At 42.3% G+C, this 13,405-nt stretch overlaps 1 pseudogene; it reads left to right on the top strand.

The window, feature by feature from the left end:
* The first annotated feature begins 5,950 nt into the window (after positions 1 to 5,950).
* LOC109742656 (disease resistance protein Pik-2-like) lies at positions 5,951 to 11,192 on the top strand (annotated as a pseudogene).
* The last annotated feature ends 2,213 nt before the right edge of the window (positions 11,193 to 13,405 follow it).

Below are 13,405 nucleotides of genomic sequence, written 5' to 3'. Positions count from 1 at the left end.
GTGTCAAAACACTTAATGTGCTTAATCCCTCAATAAAATGGGAAGGAAAAAAACTCTTTTCTATATGGTGGGCTACTAGGCCCAGGCAGTTGTAACTTCTGTTTATTTTTTGTGTAAAGAACGAAAGCAAAACTTGAACTATTTTGGCCACTGCGGGTGAAGGTATCACACCCTGACAATGATCCATGTACCTATTTCATTCTCCTACCTGCTTTCCAGGCTACCATGGCTCTCAAATCTCAAGCAAGTTGTGCTCCAAGGGTAATACAATGACTCTGAATTGGCGATACCTGAGGGCCGAGCTCGCTGAGAATCCAAATCGACCAGTAGCGAAACAAGGTGCGTTGTTCCATTTGCTTTGCAGCATCAATTAATCGTTGTAGTATTTCAGTTCGTGCTGGCCACTTGTTCTGGAATCACATACACGATACAGTTTTAGTTATTTAGGCCGTGTTGAAGATCCGTGTCCTGATAATTAGTAGGACACCATACACTTGACCATGTATGCATCTGTACTGCTCCGGTCCTCTAATGTGTATACATTTTCTCTTTCTAAGAAATTGTAGTAGTCTGGCTAAGCTAACAGTCTGCTGTCTGGGAATGTACCACTGGTAAACACAAACTGACAATAAGTCAGGGAAGCACATGCCATGCATCAATCGGGGGCAACCTTATTACTTCACCTACTTGTATATATATATTGGCAAGTTGGAAAATGGAACACATATAGATATACTAATGATTTGAATATGTTACCATGCTTAGTTGGAGACATTTTGAAGTGAGATGCACGGTTGTTCTTACTTTCAAGAAACATCATGTAAGTGGAGGTTGCGCGCTAGCTAGGGCGCTAGGCTCAATTGATAGTTGGATAATGGTGTGTTGTCCAAGGAAAATGGAACTTTATTGACCTTCACACAGATTGTTTCCAACATAACATGTTATCTAACTAAACGAATGAACTGAGAATGAATCATCGAGTAGCTCAGTTAATGAAAGTAGATGTATAATTCTGTCGCTAAGGTTTGAGCTATCTCTTAACTCTTGTTTAGCTATTTTATCTGATTTATTTATTAAATGAACATTTTTTTTTATTAAGAGAGGAGGCACATTGCCCGGGTTTAGCAAGCTGAAGCCCTTACAGCTACAGACCACAGTTCAAAGGAATTCAACCGAAAAGAAAAGAAAGAAAAGTAAAGTAAACGGACTAAGTTCGATACAGACCGCTCGGGCCAAGGCACAAGGCTAGACAACACGCTGAATCAACCTAGCGAAGACGACGACGCGAAACGATACAAAGTCTGACGGCTGATGCCCTTCAGCCTCCCTGCTGATCAACATGGGTCCTGTGCCGCCGCAGCTAGCAGGCGAGCGCTCGAAACTCCTCAAGGAGTGCCATAATGGTGGATGCGTCCTCCAACTTGCTCAGAGGTTTCCAGAGCTGTAGAAAAATGATCGTTTTATAGAGAATATCAGTAGGATGTTTAATGAATTTTCCTTTAATTACACCTTTGTTCCGAACATGCCACAAGGCCCAAGCCATTGCCGCAAAAACGAACCATGTAATCCTATGGGGACACCCAGAGAGACGTGCAACTTATGTATGGAAAGCTCCAAACGAGGTGGGTGCCCAACTGCACTTTGTGATATCGCGAATGGAGCCCCGTAATAGTTGTGCAAGGCTGCACTTGAAGAAGATGTGGCTGGTATCTTCGGTCACACCGCACAAAGGACACCGCCCGCCCCCTGGACCGTGTCGCTTTTGCACTTGAACACCAGTAGGCAGCCTATCACGTACCAGCTGCCATAAGAAAATTTTGACTTAAGTAGGTATAGGAGCCCTCCAGATATCCATTGCTTGGAACGGAGCAGCTCCGTTGTGTAAGGCCCGGTACAAGAACTCCGTCGAGAACTGTCCCGAGGGTTCTAGTTTCCACCGGAATGAGTCCTGATCCGAGTTCGGTGCAACAGTTTGTAACAGGGCCACCAACCGAATCCATTCATCCCTCTCAAGTAAACCGATGGAGCGGCGAAATTGGGGGCTCCATTGCCCGTTCCTCCAAATCTTGCCGACTAGTGCATTCGGAGTTGTTGCGATAGCGAACAGCCGGGGGAAGACGGTAGCAAGCGGTTATGGCCCCATCCACACGTCTAACCAAAAGTTGGTGGATTGTCCATTACCAATGAAGTGAATAGCCCCCAGGGGTAGTAGGTGTCTAATCTTTACAATCGCTAAATGAACATATTATTCATCCTAGATGTTGGATAAAGTCTGAGTAACCATTCATTAGATATCCTCAGCTTTTTCCCATCTGACGACAGTTGCAAACTTGCAATTATTGATTGCCTGTGGATAAATGGATATCAAAAGTACTATTGTGCTATGTAGATACTCCATTCCAATCTGTGCGTCAGTAGCAATTCCAAAATAAGTACCAACAGGAAACTCAATTATTTTGCTGGACATGTAAATGCATATATATGGTGCATCTTATAGGATGTGCCTCAAATTTGATGAATTCAAATCTGTGCTGCAATGTTCTGGTAAATTAATGTTGCATGCTAGCTAGCTAATGCATGTGATTTGCGTCGGGCCCATCAAATTTATTATACTTAATTAGGTCAGTGCAGAAAACTAACGCATTACAAAATCTGTGATCTCGTGATACAAGGACTGAGGAGTCCTGCGGAATCTCCCCTTTTTCAATGATATTTACGTTGTTTCCCGGTTTAGTTGAGGCATCCCTATATGGGCTCACTTGATGGAAAAGTAAAATAAATGTTTAGTCAAAACTTCAGTTAGTGTCACCTGTTCATCAGTGCAAAATGTTAGTTTTGGTCCATAGATTGTGGCCGCACCTGGCGTTGTAGTATGGCAATCCAGCTTTTTAAACAAGATTTAGCCTATTTCTCCGTGTGGCTAACTATTTTTTTTCATTTCTCATAGCAATTTTTCAGGAGTAGATTTCAAAATAAGTTAGCACAGCATAGCTCAGTAGTCACAAACTGAGCCTATCTGCTCATGTCAAAGTCTTAGATGATTCATGTGATTTGTAGTTGTTTTTCTCCTGGAAAGGACTTAGTCCTTGCCTTCTTATCCATTAATTGTGGATGAAACTTTGATTCTCTAATGCAATTACTGAGGCCTTTCATGTGCAGCATATTATTATCTTCCAATTGGTTGTCTGTAATTTGCGTTACTGGTTAGTCTACCTTGTGTTTGTATCATCTGTTCGGTGTCGTCATCTATCTTCATTCATAGCCTACTGCATTTTGCCAAAGTTTAATCTAAAGGTTGCTTGATCGCCCCAGCAAGTGATAGTTGAGCTTGGTGCAATAGCGTCCCTTTTATGTGGGGACATGTGATTTGTCTTACTATAACTAGTACTCATTGTCATATGTGCCTTCATACAAAGATATATGTCAACTTGCTCAGCCAGCATCTTTGTTTCTTAGTCCATGTTGTTGGCTTCATGATTATATCTATCCTAATTAGGGATGAAAAGGAGCGGAAACGGACGGAACTGAGTGCTATCATATTTGTTCATTTTTTTTTTTGCAGAAGCGGAAACGAATACAGAAACCCCCGAAATGAATACGGAAACAGATACTACCGGAAACAGACATGGAGCGAATACAAAGCGGATACGGAAACAGAAATAGGCATTGACCGGAACTTAAAAACCCCTTGAATCATAAAGAAATACATACAAAAACAAACAAATTTAATGAGTTGTTAACAAGGCTACAAAATAATATCATTTCGTTAGCAACTTAGCATAGTATTGTAGTAGTACCGTACAATTGCATATAGGGTCAAGCTGAGTACATGTGTGGTAGTAGAAGTTGGGCCTTAGATCGATTCTACTAATTGTGTCATTGTGTTCTCTTTGATGGTTGGGCTACAAAGCAGCTATAGGTCTACAGTAAAAACAGAAATTCCATATTCACGAAACGGAAAGTTCCATTTCCATGCATGTTCCACTAGAAAACGCCGTTTCATTTCTGTTTCCGTTTCCGCATAAAAAATCCATTTCCACTTCTGTTTTGCAAATTTCCGTTTCCGTTTTCATATTTCCTCTCCGTTTCCATTTTTCCTCCGGAAAAACGGAAAGTTTCCACTCCATTTTCATCCCTAATCCTAATAATAAGAGTGCTTCTGGTCGTCCGTCGGCGCACGTTTTGCAAAAAAAAACTATGTTCCTGAGAAATCAACCCGCAGTCCCGATTTAAGTAGGAACAGAAAAACATTCCTTTTTTGCAGAAACCCCCATGCGGTTTAGGTTAATCAACCCGCGGTCCTATTTTAAGTGAGAATAAAAAGGTACTGGTTTTTTCCAAAAACCCCCCTATGATTTTGGTTAATTAACCCGCCGTCGGTCTAAAAAAACGTTTTTAATAGATTAAATTGTTTTTCTAATATCCATATCTTTTAAACCGTAACTTCAATTTTAACGTGTTATATATGAAAATTTATTTGAAAAATACGGAGAATATAAATATTACATTATTTTTTCCCATTAACCATTTTTAAATGCTGTTTAGGGACATATTTGAATGTTTTAAAATATTCATATCTCTTAAACCCTAACTCTAATTTTAACATGTTATATATGAAAATTGATTAGAAAAAATGTAGAATCTGAATATGATGTTGTTTCACGTGCTAATAATTTCTAGAATGCTATTTATGATGCAATGTTAATCAGTAGTGCATGATCCGTCTTTCTTTTGCACCAGTGCCAATTCAAATTGAAAATAAACACCTTAACAAAAACAAATTGGAGATGAAATAAACCATCTATAACCATGCGTATCCATCGGCGAGAGTAGGAAGAAGGATAAACGGCAAGACTGATAAGATGCCATGTTGAAATAAAGGACGTGGACATATATATTGAGGTCTTGAGTCCCGATTATTGTGTACGTGTGGTATTTGTTTTCCGTTGCAACGCACGGGCTCTTTTGCTAGTAGTATATAACATATATACAGTAGGCAGTGTAAACGAGGTGGGTTACTGTTATCCCCCACAATGGTATGCAACAGCCCAAGTATTATTTAGGTTATCTCTACTTACAACGGGAACACAAAAATAATCGGCGACTGGTTGGTCCTTGTGCCAATGTCTTCACCTTGGGTTCCATTAAGAATTCTGTCATCTGCTTACTCAGAATCCAAATAGACAACTGGCATGCACCTGTTCCGATCTAGCAAAAGCAGATTTACAGCCAAGGAGATTGTGAGCTTTGAATAGTTTGCACATAGCCTGCTTCGTAGCTGAGCTTCATCATGAGGTTTATAGAAATTTCAGATGACTTAACAAGACATCACCACTTAAAGATTCAGTTAGTTGGGCGGTATAGAATGATTATGCAAGTGCCATATCACAAACCTTCATCAGTTGAGTAACTTGCGACTGTGCTCTTTTAGATTTTTTCTTTATGCTTCGTGTGAGGCACCCGACATATACATCGTCCCAAGCAAAATATGTAATTTCATATGCATCTCTCTGTGGCCTGGATATATTCAAGGGGCACACATGCCATAGTTGGACCTGTTCAACTGAACTTTAATATTAGGGGTTCCACTGGGACGCGGAGTTTCTGCACCCGAGCTCAAATAAGCTCGGGTGAACAGTAAAATCAAAACTGAATAAAAAAATTCAAAAAATCCAATTTTTTTTGGAGAAACATTGACAAAAGTCTAAGTGCTTGCAAAAATTCGTCATGAAATCACATTCCTAGAAGGCATGGCAAAAAAAACAAAAACAGTACTCTGAAAAAGCTACTTTCAAAAGCATTTTGAAGCACTGAATTTGTTTTTTTGCCACGCCTTACAGGAATGTGATTTCATTATGAATTTTTGCAGGCACTTAGAACTTTTGTCAATGTTTCTCTCAAAAAAAATTGGAATTTTTTAATTTTTTTTCGATTTTACTGTTCACCAAGCTCAAATGAGCTCGGGAGCAGAAAGGCACTTTCGGTTCCACTGCACCTAGCACAACTGGGAGCCTAGCGAAGTCACTTGCGACTGTGCTCTTGCAGGCAAGCAAGCTCCTCCTTTTGGTCTACCATCCTTAGCTTCTGCATCTACTTGCGCAAAGCATTTGCACTACTACCTCCAACCATTCACAACCAATACACACAAACCAAACCGCAGCGCAATGGAGGCCACCGCACTGAGCGTTGGCAAGTCGGTGCTGAATGGAGCGATTCGATACGCCACATCCGCCCTGGCAGAGTAGGTGGCTCTGCAGCTCGGAGTCCGGCGTGACCAGGTTTTCATCACCAATGAGCTCGAGATGATGCAGGCTTTCCTTGAGTCTGCTCATGACAAGGGAGAGATGGCAACAGGGTCGTCAAGGTCTGGGTGAAGCAAGTCCGTGACATGGCCTACGACGTCGAGGACACACTCCAGGAGTTCGCCGTGCGCCTCGAGAAGCAGTCTTGGTGGCGTATCCGTCGCAACCTACTTGACCGGCGCCGTGTGGCAAAGCAGATGAAGGAGCTCAGAGCCAATGTTGAGGATGTTAGCCAGAGAAGCATGCGCTACAACCTCATCAAGGGCCCTGCCTCAAAGGCCGCCATGGCGGCCGAGCAGTCTAGCATTACTTCTGCAGCACTGTTTAGCATCGATGATGCAAGGTACATGTCAAGGCAAGAGAAATTGAAACTGGATCTTTTTTCAGTTGATCAACCAGAAGGAGAATGGCCTTAGAGTGATTGCGGTGTGGGGAACAAGTGCTGATCTCGGGCAGATATCCATTGTCAGAGAGGTCTATGAGAATCCAGATACTAAAGGCAAGTTCCCGTGTCGAGCCTGGGTTAGGCCGATGCATCCTTTTAATCCCAAAGACTTCATTCAGAGTATGGTGGAGCAATTTCACTTGGGCGTAGGGGCTAAAGCTCTACTGGGAGCAGAGAAGCCAGCACCAGAGCTTGCTGAGATGTTTGATGAGTACTGAGTGGGAGGAGGTACCTGATAGTGATTAATGACTTAAACACCATTGAGGTGTGGGATGGGGTTAAAAGTTGCTTCCCAAATAACAACATGGGGAGCAGGATCATAGTCTCCATCGCTAAAGTAGAAGTTGCAAGCTTATGTACAGGGCAAAAAAGCATAGTATCAGAACTCAAGCAAGTCTGGTGATGAAAATATTTATGCTTTCCACGAGAAGGTAATAATCAAAGTTCGATCATGTGTTGTTCGTCTAGAACTCTACATCAGTCACTTGCATTTGTAGTTTGTTTTACATTAAAACAGAAGCATCATTAGTTCATTACTCAGCAACCTAGGGCAGATTCCCTTTGGGGCATGGTTTACATTCATTAGGAGTTAATCACATGATTACCCATTTAATATACCAGTTTCATTTGACAATAACCACACAAACTTGTGAGTACCATTATGTTTCTTGTTTGTAATTAAAATATCATCTTGTACCATATTATCTATTGCTAAAAAAGCAATATTGTTTGGTCCCTGTAATTACCCTGCCGTTATTGACAGTGAAGCAGCACCCGTGTTGTGTGCGACGTTGAAAATTGGAAGTAAACAGCAGTAGTATATAAGTAGTACCAAATCGTCAAAAATAATAATCACATTCTAGGTTAGCATTTTTCAAACAGAATGCACACTGCTATGAGTAGTAACCTGTGTGCGCATGCTTGTATCTTAGATTGTGCTTTCTTCAGGAAATGGGGCAGAAAAAAAAACAGTTTGGGTTCAAATGGGAAAGTTGCATTTTAGCTATTTCAATCGTTTTAGGCTATTTATTTAGCATTATTTTACATCCATTCATGTATGGTCTCTCAACATGGATTAACATTGCTCACTTGTTCACAGGTCTCTCAAGATGGAACAGATTTAACTAGAACGGAATCAAGCTCAAACCGTGCCATTACCAGTTCAGATAACAACCCTATGGTGCCCACTGGTGAAATTTCAGAAGACCAGTCCAAGGGTGCAGATGGGGAAAATACATTAAAAAAGAGCTTCACCCGCATTCGCACGATGGCAACTGCTTTGGAGGAATCTCACCTTGTTGGGCGAGAGAAAGAAAAAGTTGAGATTATGAAACTAATTTCAGATCAACCTACCCAAGAATTCCAGGTGATCACTGTGTGGGGAATGGGCGGTCCGGGAAAAACCACTCTAGTCAAAGATATATATCAAAATCAAGAACTTAGTGCCATGTTTGAGAAGCGTGCTTGCGTGACTGTTATGCATCCTTTCAATCTTGAAGGTGTTCTTAGGAGCTTAATTATGCAACTAGATTGAGAATCTTCTGAAAAGGACACGGTGGGTTTGCTGGGCAACAAGAAGAACACATTGTTATTGATGCCACTTGCAAAATTGATGAAGGAGTTGTTAAGGCTTAGAGAAAGAAAGAGGTGCTTAATTATTGTTGATGATGTATCATCTAATGCAGAGTGGAACAGTTGTTAAGGCTTAGAGAAAGAAAGAGGTGCTTAATTATTGTTGATGATGTATCATCTAATGCAGAGTGGAACATGATGACTCTGCATTAGATGATACCAATTTTCCATGGAATGGAATATACAAGCCGGATCATTGTCACCACAATGGAAGAAAGTATTGCTAAACTTTGTTCAGGGAGACAAGAAAACATATATATGCTCAAAGATCTAGAACACAGCGATGCATGTGACCTCTTCACTAAAAAGGTACTCCTACTTAAGTATTATCGTGCTTATTTTTACGTGTCATTCATAGGTTTTTACCCACCGACTTGGCTGTTCAACCAAAATGGTCAACTCTATTTGAGTGTAACTTGATCTATAACACGTCCTTTCTCTCTAGTTTTGATCCATACTAGGAGTAATTCAGGTGTTGCAACAGTATTGTAGTTCATGACTGTCAACATTATTTAAAAAGTGTGCCTCCAACATTAGTGATATGATGTGCAACCACATATATGCCTACCATTTGGTTGTTCCAATTGCCAAGTCACTTTGAACAACATATATGCCCTCTTCATGTTTTGTAAATCCCAGCCGTTCCTGCCAAATCGAACTAATTAGTCGTTGGTCCACCCACCAGCATCTTGTGTGTCCCCAGAGAGCTATAGTTCCTCTTTTTCCTATCACACAGCGTTTAATATATAATTCTAGTATAAACTTATTAATCTCTGTTGCCTATCACACAGCATTTTTTTATATCTGTATGAGAAACATCCATTCCAATAAGTATATTGAAATATTGTTCCCAACCTGATCTAATTTTCACAGAACTAAATAGCTTGACCATACAAATTTCAGGTATTCAAGAATACTATAGATTTGAATATGCAATATCCTGAACTAGTTGAACTGGCAGAACTGATTGTGAGGAACTGCAGCCGACTCCCACTTGCAATAGTCACCATAGGTGGCTTCTTGTCGAACCAACCAAAAACCTGTTTGGAATGGAGGAAATTGAATGATCATCTCAGCGCCGAGTTGGAGTTGAATCCAGAGCTTGGGACCATAAGAACTGTCCTTGTGCGAAGCTATGATGGTTTACCTTATCACCTCAAGTCTTGTTTCCTATATATGCCAATCTTTCCTGAAGACCAAAAGGTTGGGAGGGGACGTTTGGCACGCAAGTGGAGTGCAGAGGGTTACTCAAGGGAGGTGCACGGCAAGTCTGGGGAGGAAATAGCGGACGACTACTTCATTGAACTTATAAGCAGGAGTATGATCCTACCATCTCAACAAACAATGCATAGTACAAAAGGAATTTACTCATGCCAGGTGCACGATCTTATCCGTGAAATTGCTATCTCAAAGTCAAAGGAAGAAAAACTTGTTTTTACACTGGAGGAAGGTTGCAGCTCAAACAGCCAGGTCACAGTGCGCCACCTTGCTATAAATGGCAACTGGAAGGGAGATAAGAGTGAGTTCGAGAGCATAGTGGACATGTCCTATCTACGGTCAATTACATGTTTCGGAGAGTGGAAGTCATTTTTTTTTTCTAACAAGATGAGGTTGCTACGAGTGTTGGACCTAGAAGACACAACTGGTCTACATGATCATCACCTTAAGGTTATTGGGAAGTTTCTCCACCTAAGATACCTTTCTCTAAGAGGATGTAATGATATTTATCACCTTCCAGATTCATTGGGCAACCTGAGACAACTTCAGACTCTTGACATTAGAGATTCCCGCATAGTGCTCCTCCCAAAGACAATCATCAAGCTTCGGAAGTTAAACAATCTTCATGCTGGTACAAAATCAGTGGATGATGCGGTCTCGATTGATGATGAGTTCGTACATAACTTTCCACAGGCCATCCAAAATAGGCCATGCATATTGTGTATCATGCCGCTGTTCTTTTGTATAGCGTATTGTGCACCTCAGCTTACGCTTGACTGTGACCCCAGCCATTGTGATGCATGCACCTTCTTTTGCTGCCATCTATTGCCTGCTATTGCAATGCGCCTTGACTTGTATGGTGTTCTGTTGCCAAGAGGGATAAGAAAGCTTAAAGCCCCGCGCACACTTGGTGTTGTAAATATCGCACGACCACAGGGGAAGGTCGTTCTGCAGGACATAAAAAGGCTAACCCAATTGCGCAAGCTGGGAGTGACTGGCGTCAAGAAGGAAAATGGACAAGAGTTGTGTTCAGCAATTGTCGGTCTGGTACGCCTGGAGTCATTGTCAATCCGGTCAGAGGAGGAGCCAGGTTTATGTGGCTGCTTGGAAGGAAAGTTCTCATTTCCGGAGACACTACAGAGCCTCAAGCTGTACGGCAACCTGGTGAAACTGCCGGAATGGATCCAGGGCCTCAAGAATCTGGTAAAGTTGAAGCTGCCAAGCACCATGTTATCAGAGGACAATGACGCAATGCAACTCCTTGGTAATCTACCAAACCTGGGCTCCTTGCATCTTATGTGGAAGTCAGTCCGTCAGGGTGAAGTGTTCCGTTTCCATGAGGGGGCATTCCCAAGCCTGGTGTTGCTGGAAGTTGGTGGCTATGTATCTGTGAAGTTTGAACAAGGAGCAACCCCTAAGGTTGAGCTGCTCAAGGTTGATCATGCATTGATCAACAGTGATAACTTTTCAGGCTGACAACTCTCACAAGCCTCGAGGAAGTCGTGCTGGAAGGTGACTACGATGACTATGAACTGGCATACCTGAGGGGCGAGCTCGCAGAGAATCCAAATCATCCCATCATGAAGATGGTCTGATTTGATCCAAAGTCAATCACGCTCAGCAATCCAGAGCAAGCTAAGAGGTACTGTCAGACTTCCATTTGCGAGTTGTATCTAGCTATCACCAGTTTATCGTTGATGTTTCCATCTGTGCTGGTTGATCGGTCACTTGTTCTGCAGTCACATATATTCACCAGCTAATTATGTATAGGTCGTGTCTGTCGGCGTCCTGATAATAATTGTTAGGAGGTCTTATTGTGCGCTTGGCCTTGTATGTGTCTGTTTGTATCGTTTCCTGCCTGTTAAGTTATACTTAGATGGATGCTTGATTGGTATGGGTTTGAAGCTCATAGACCGAAGTGTAATGTCCTTATTTGTTTTCTTTCTCATTGTGCGAATCTTTTTTTTATTTTGAAATAGTGTGCGATGTTAAATACATTGTAACGTGACATGTTGTCATGCCTCTCTCTCCCTCTAATATTCTCTCTTGTAGGCCAAGTTATATCTCTAGATTAGATAGAGTTAGTTGGAGGTTTTCTCCCTCTTTTAACTTCCTATCTTTTCTTCTGTTATTCACGATTCTGTAAACACCTACGAGAGGGTTTCTCTGGTATTATCAATATAAGACCATGCGGGCTCTCCTAGGAGGGTTGAGACGGTTTACCCATCTTTGACATGGTATACAGAGCCTCCTCTTCCATCGCATCTAGCTAAACCCTCCCCCCTCGCAGACATCACCTTCCCCTTGCGCAGCCATGTCCTCCTCCTCGCAAGTTTCCTCCCCTGGCCTCAACTACACCACTTCCGAGCCACTCAATCGCAGCAACTACATCCTCTAGAAAGCCCAAACTCGTTCCCAGATTATGGGAGCAGGTTTATATGGGTACATCGATCAATCAACTCCTGAACCACCCAAAACCATCGTGACCAAAAACTCTGAAGGGAAAGACCAGATCATTCCCAACCCTGCCTACAACCCCTGGTTTGTCCAGGATCAGTAGATCGTGGCCTATCTTCTGCGGAACCTCTCCAAAGAAGTTCTCATCCAAGTAGCGTCCTTAGAGCAATCTCATGCCATCTGGTCTGCCCTAGCAAAGATGTTCGCCGCTCAATCCCGTTCCCGTGAGAACAATTGTCCCATAGCTCTCTCCAATGCCCAGAAAGGCACCCAGAACGCCGCCACCTACTTCGGCCACATGAGAGCCCTCTCCGATGAGTTAGCTGCCGCTGGAAAGCCCATCACCGACCAAGAACTTCTCTCCTTCATCATTGGGGAGCTGGATATGGACTATCAGCCTCTCATATCGGCGTTGGATGTGCGCGTGGAACCCCTGTCCGTGGACAATCGCTTTGGCATGGTCGCTAACTACGACCAACGCGTCGAGATGTTCCAAGGGACGGGGGCAGGAGCCTTCAAGTCGTCTGCCAATCTTGCTGCCCGACGCCGCGGCGGGTCTCCCCAAGGCTATGCTACCTCTTGATCATGTGTTGGTTTTCCCTTGAAGAGGAAAGGGTGATGCAGCAAAGTAGCGTAAGTATTTCCCTCAGTTTTTGAGAACCAAGGTATCAATCCAGTAGGAGACTACACGCAAATCGCCTAGTACCTGCACAAACAATTAAGAACCTTGCAACCAACGCGATAAAGGGGTTGTCAATCCCTTCACGGCCACATGCAAAAGTGAGATCTGATAAAGATAATAAGATAAATATTTTTGGTATTTTTGTTGTATAGATTGGAAAATAACGATTGCAAAATAGTAAACGAGATGCGATATAAATAAAAGAGATGTAATATGATGGTAAAGAAGACCCGAGGGGCATAGGTTTCACTAGTGGCTTCTCTCAAGATAGCAAGTATTAAGGTGGGTGAACAAATTACTGCTGAGCAATTGATAGAAAAGCGCATAATTATGAGAATATCTAGGCAATGATCATGAATATAGGCATGACGTCCGTTTCAAGTAGACCGAAACGATTCTGCATCTACTACTATTACTCCACACATCGACCGACTCCTTCCTGCATCTAGAGTATTAAGTTCATAAGAACAGAGTAACGCATTAAGCAAGATGACATGATGTAGAGGATAAACTCAAGCAATATGATATAAACCCCATCTTTTTATCCTCGATGGCAACAATACAATACGTGCCTTGCTGCCCCTGCTGTCACTGGGAAAGGACACCGCAAGATTGAACCCAAAGCTAAGCACTTCTCCCATTGCAAGAAAGATCAATCTAGTCGGCCAA

Source organism: Aegilops tauschii, chromosome 1, assembly GCF_002575655.3.
Source record: "Aegilops tauschii subsp. strangulata cultivar AL8/78 chromosome 1, Aet v6.0, whole genome shotgun sequence".
Lineage (NCBI taxonomy): Eukaryota > Viridiplantae > Streptophyta > Magnoliopsida > Poales > Poaceae > Aegilops > Aegilops tauschii.
The sequence above is the reverse complement of the archived record's forward strand: the minus strand, read 5'-3'. Positions and strand labels throughout refer to the sequence as shown.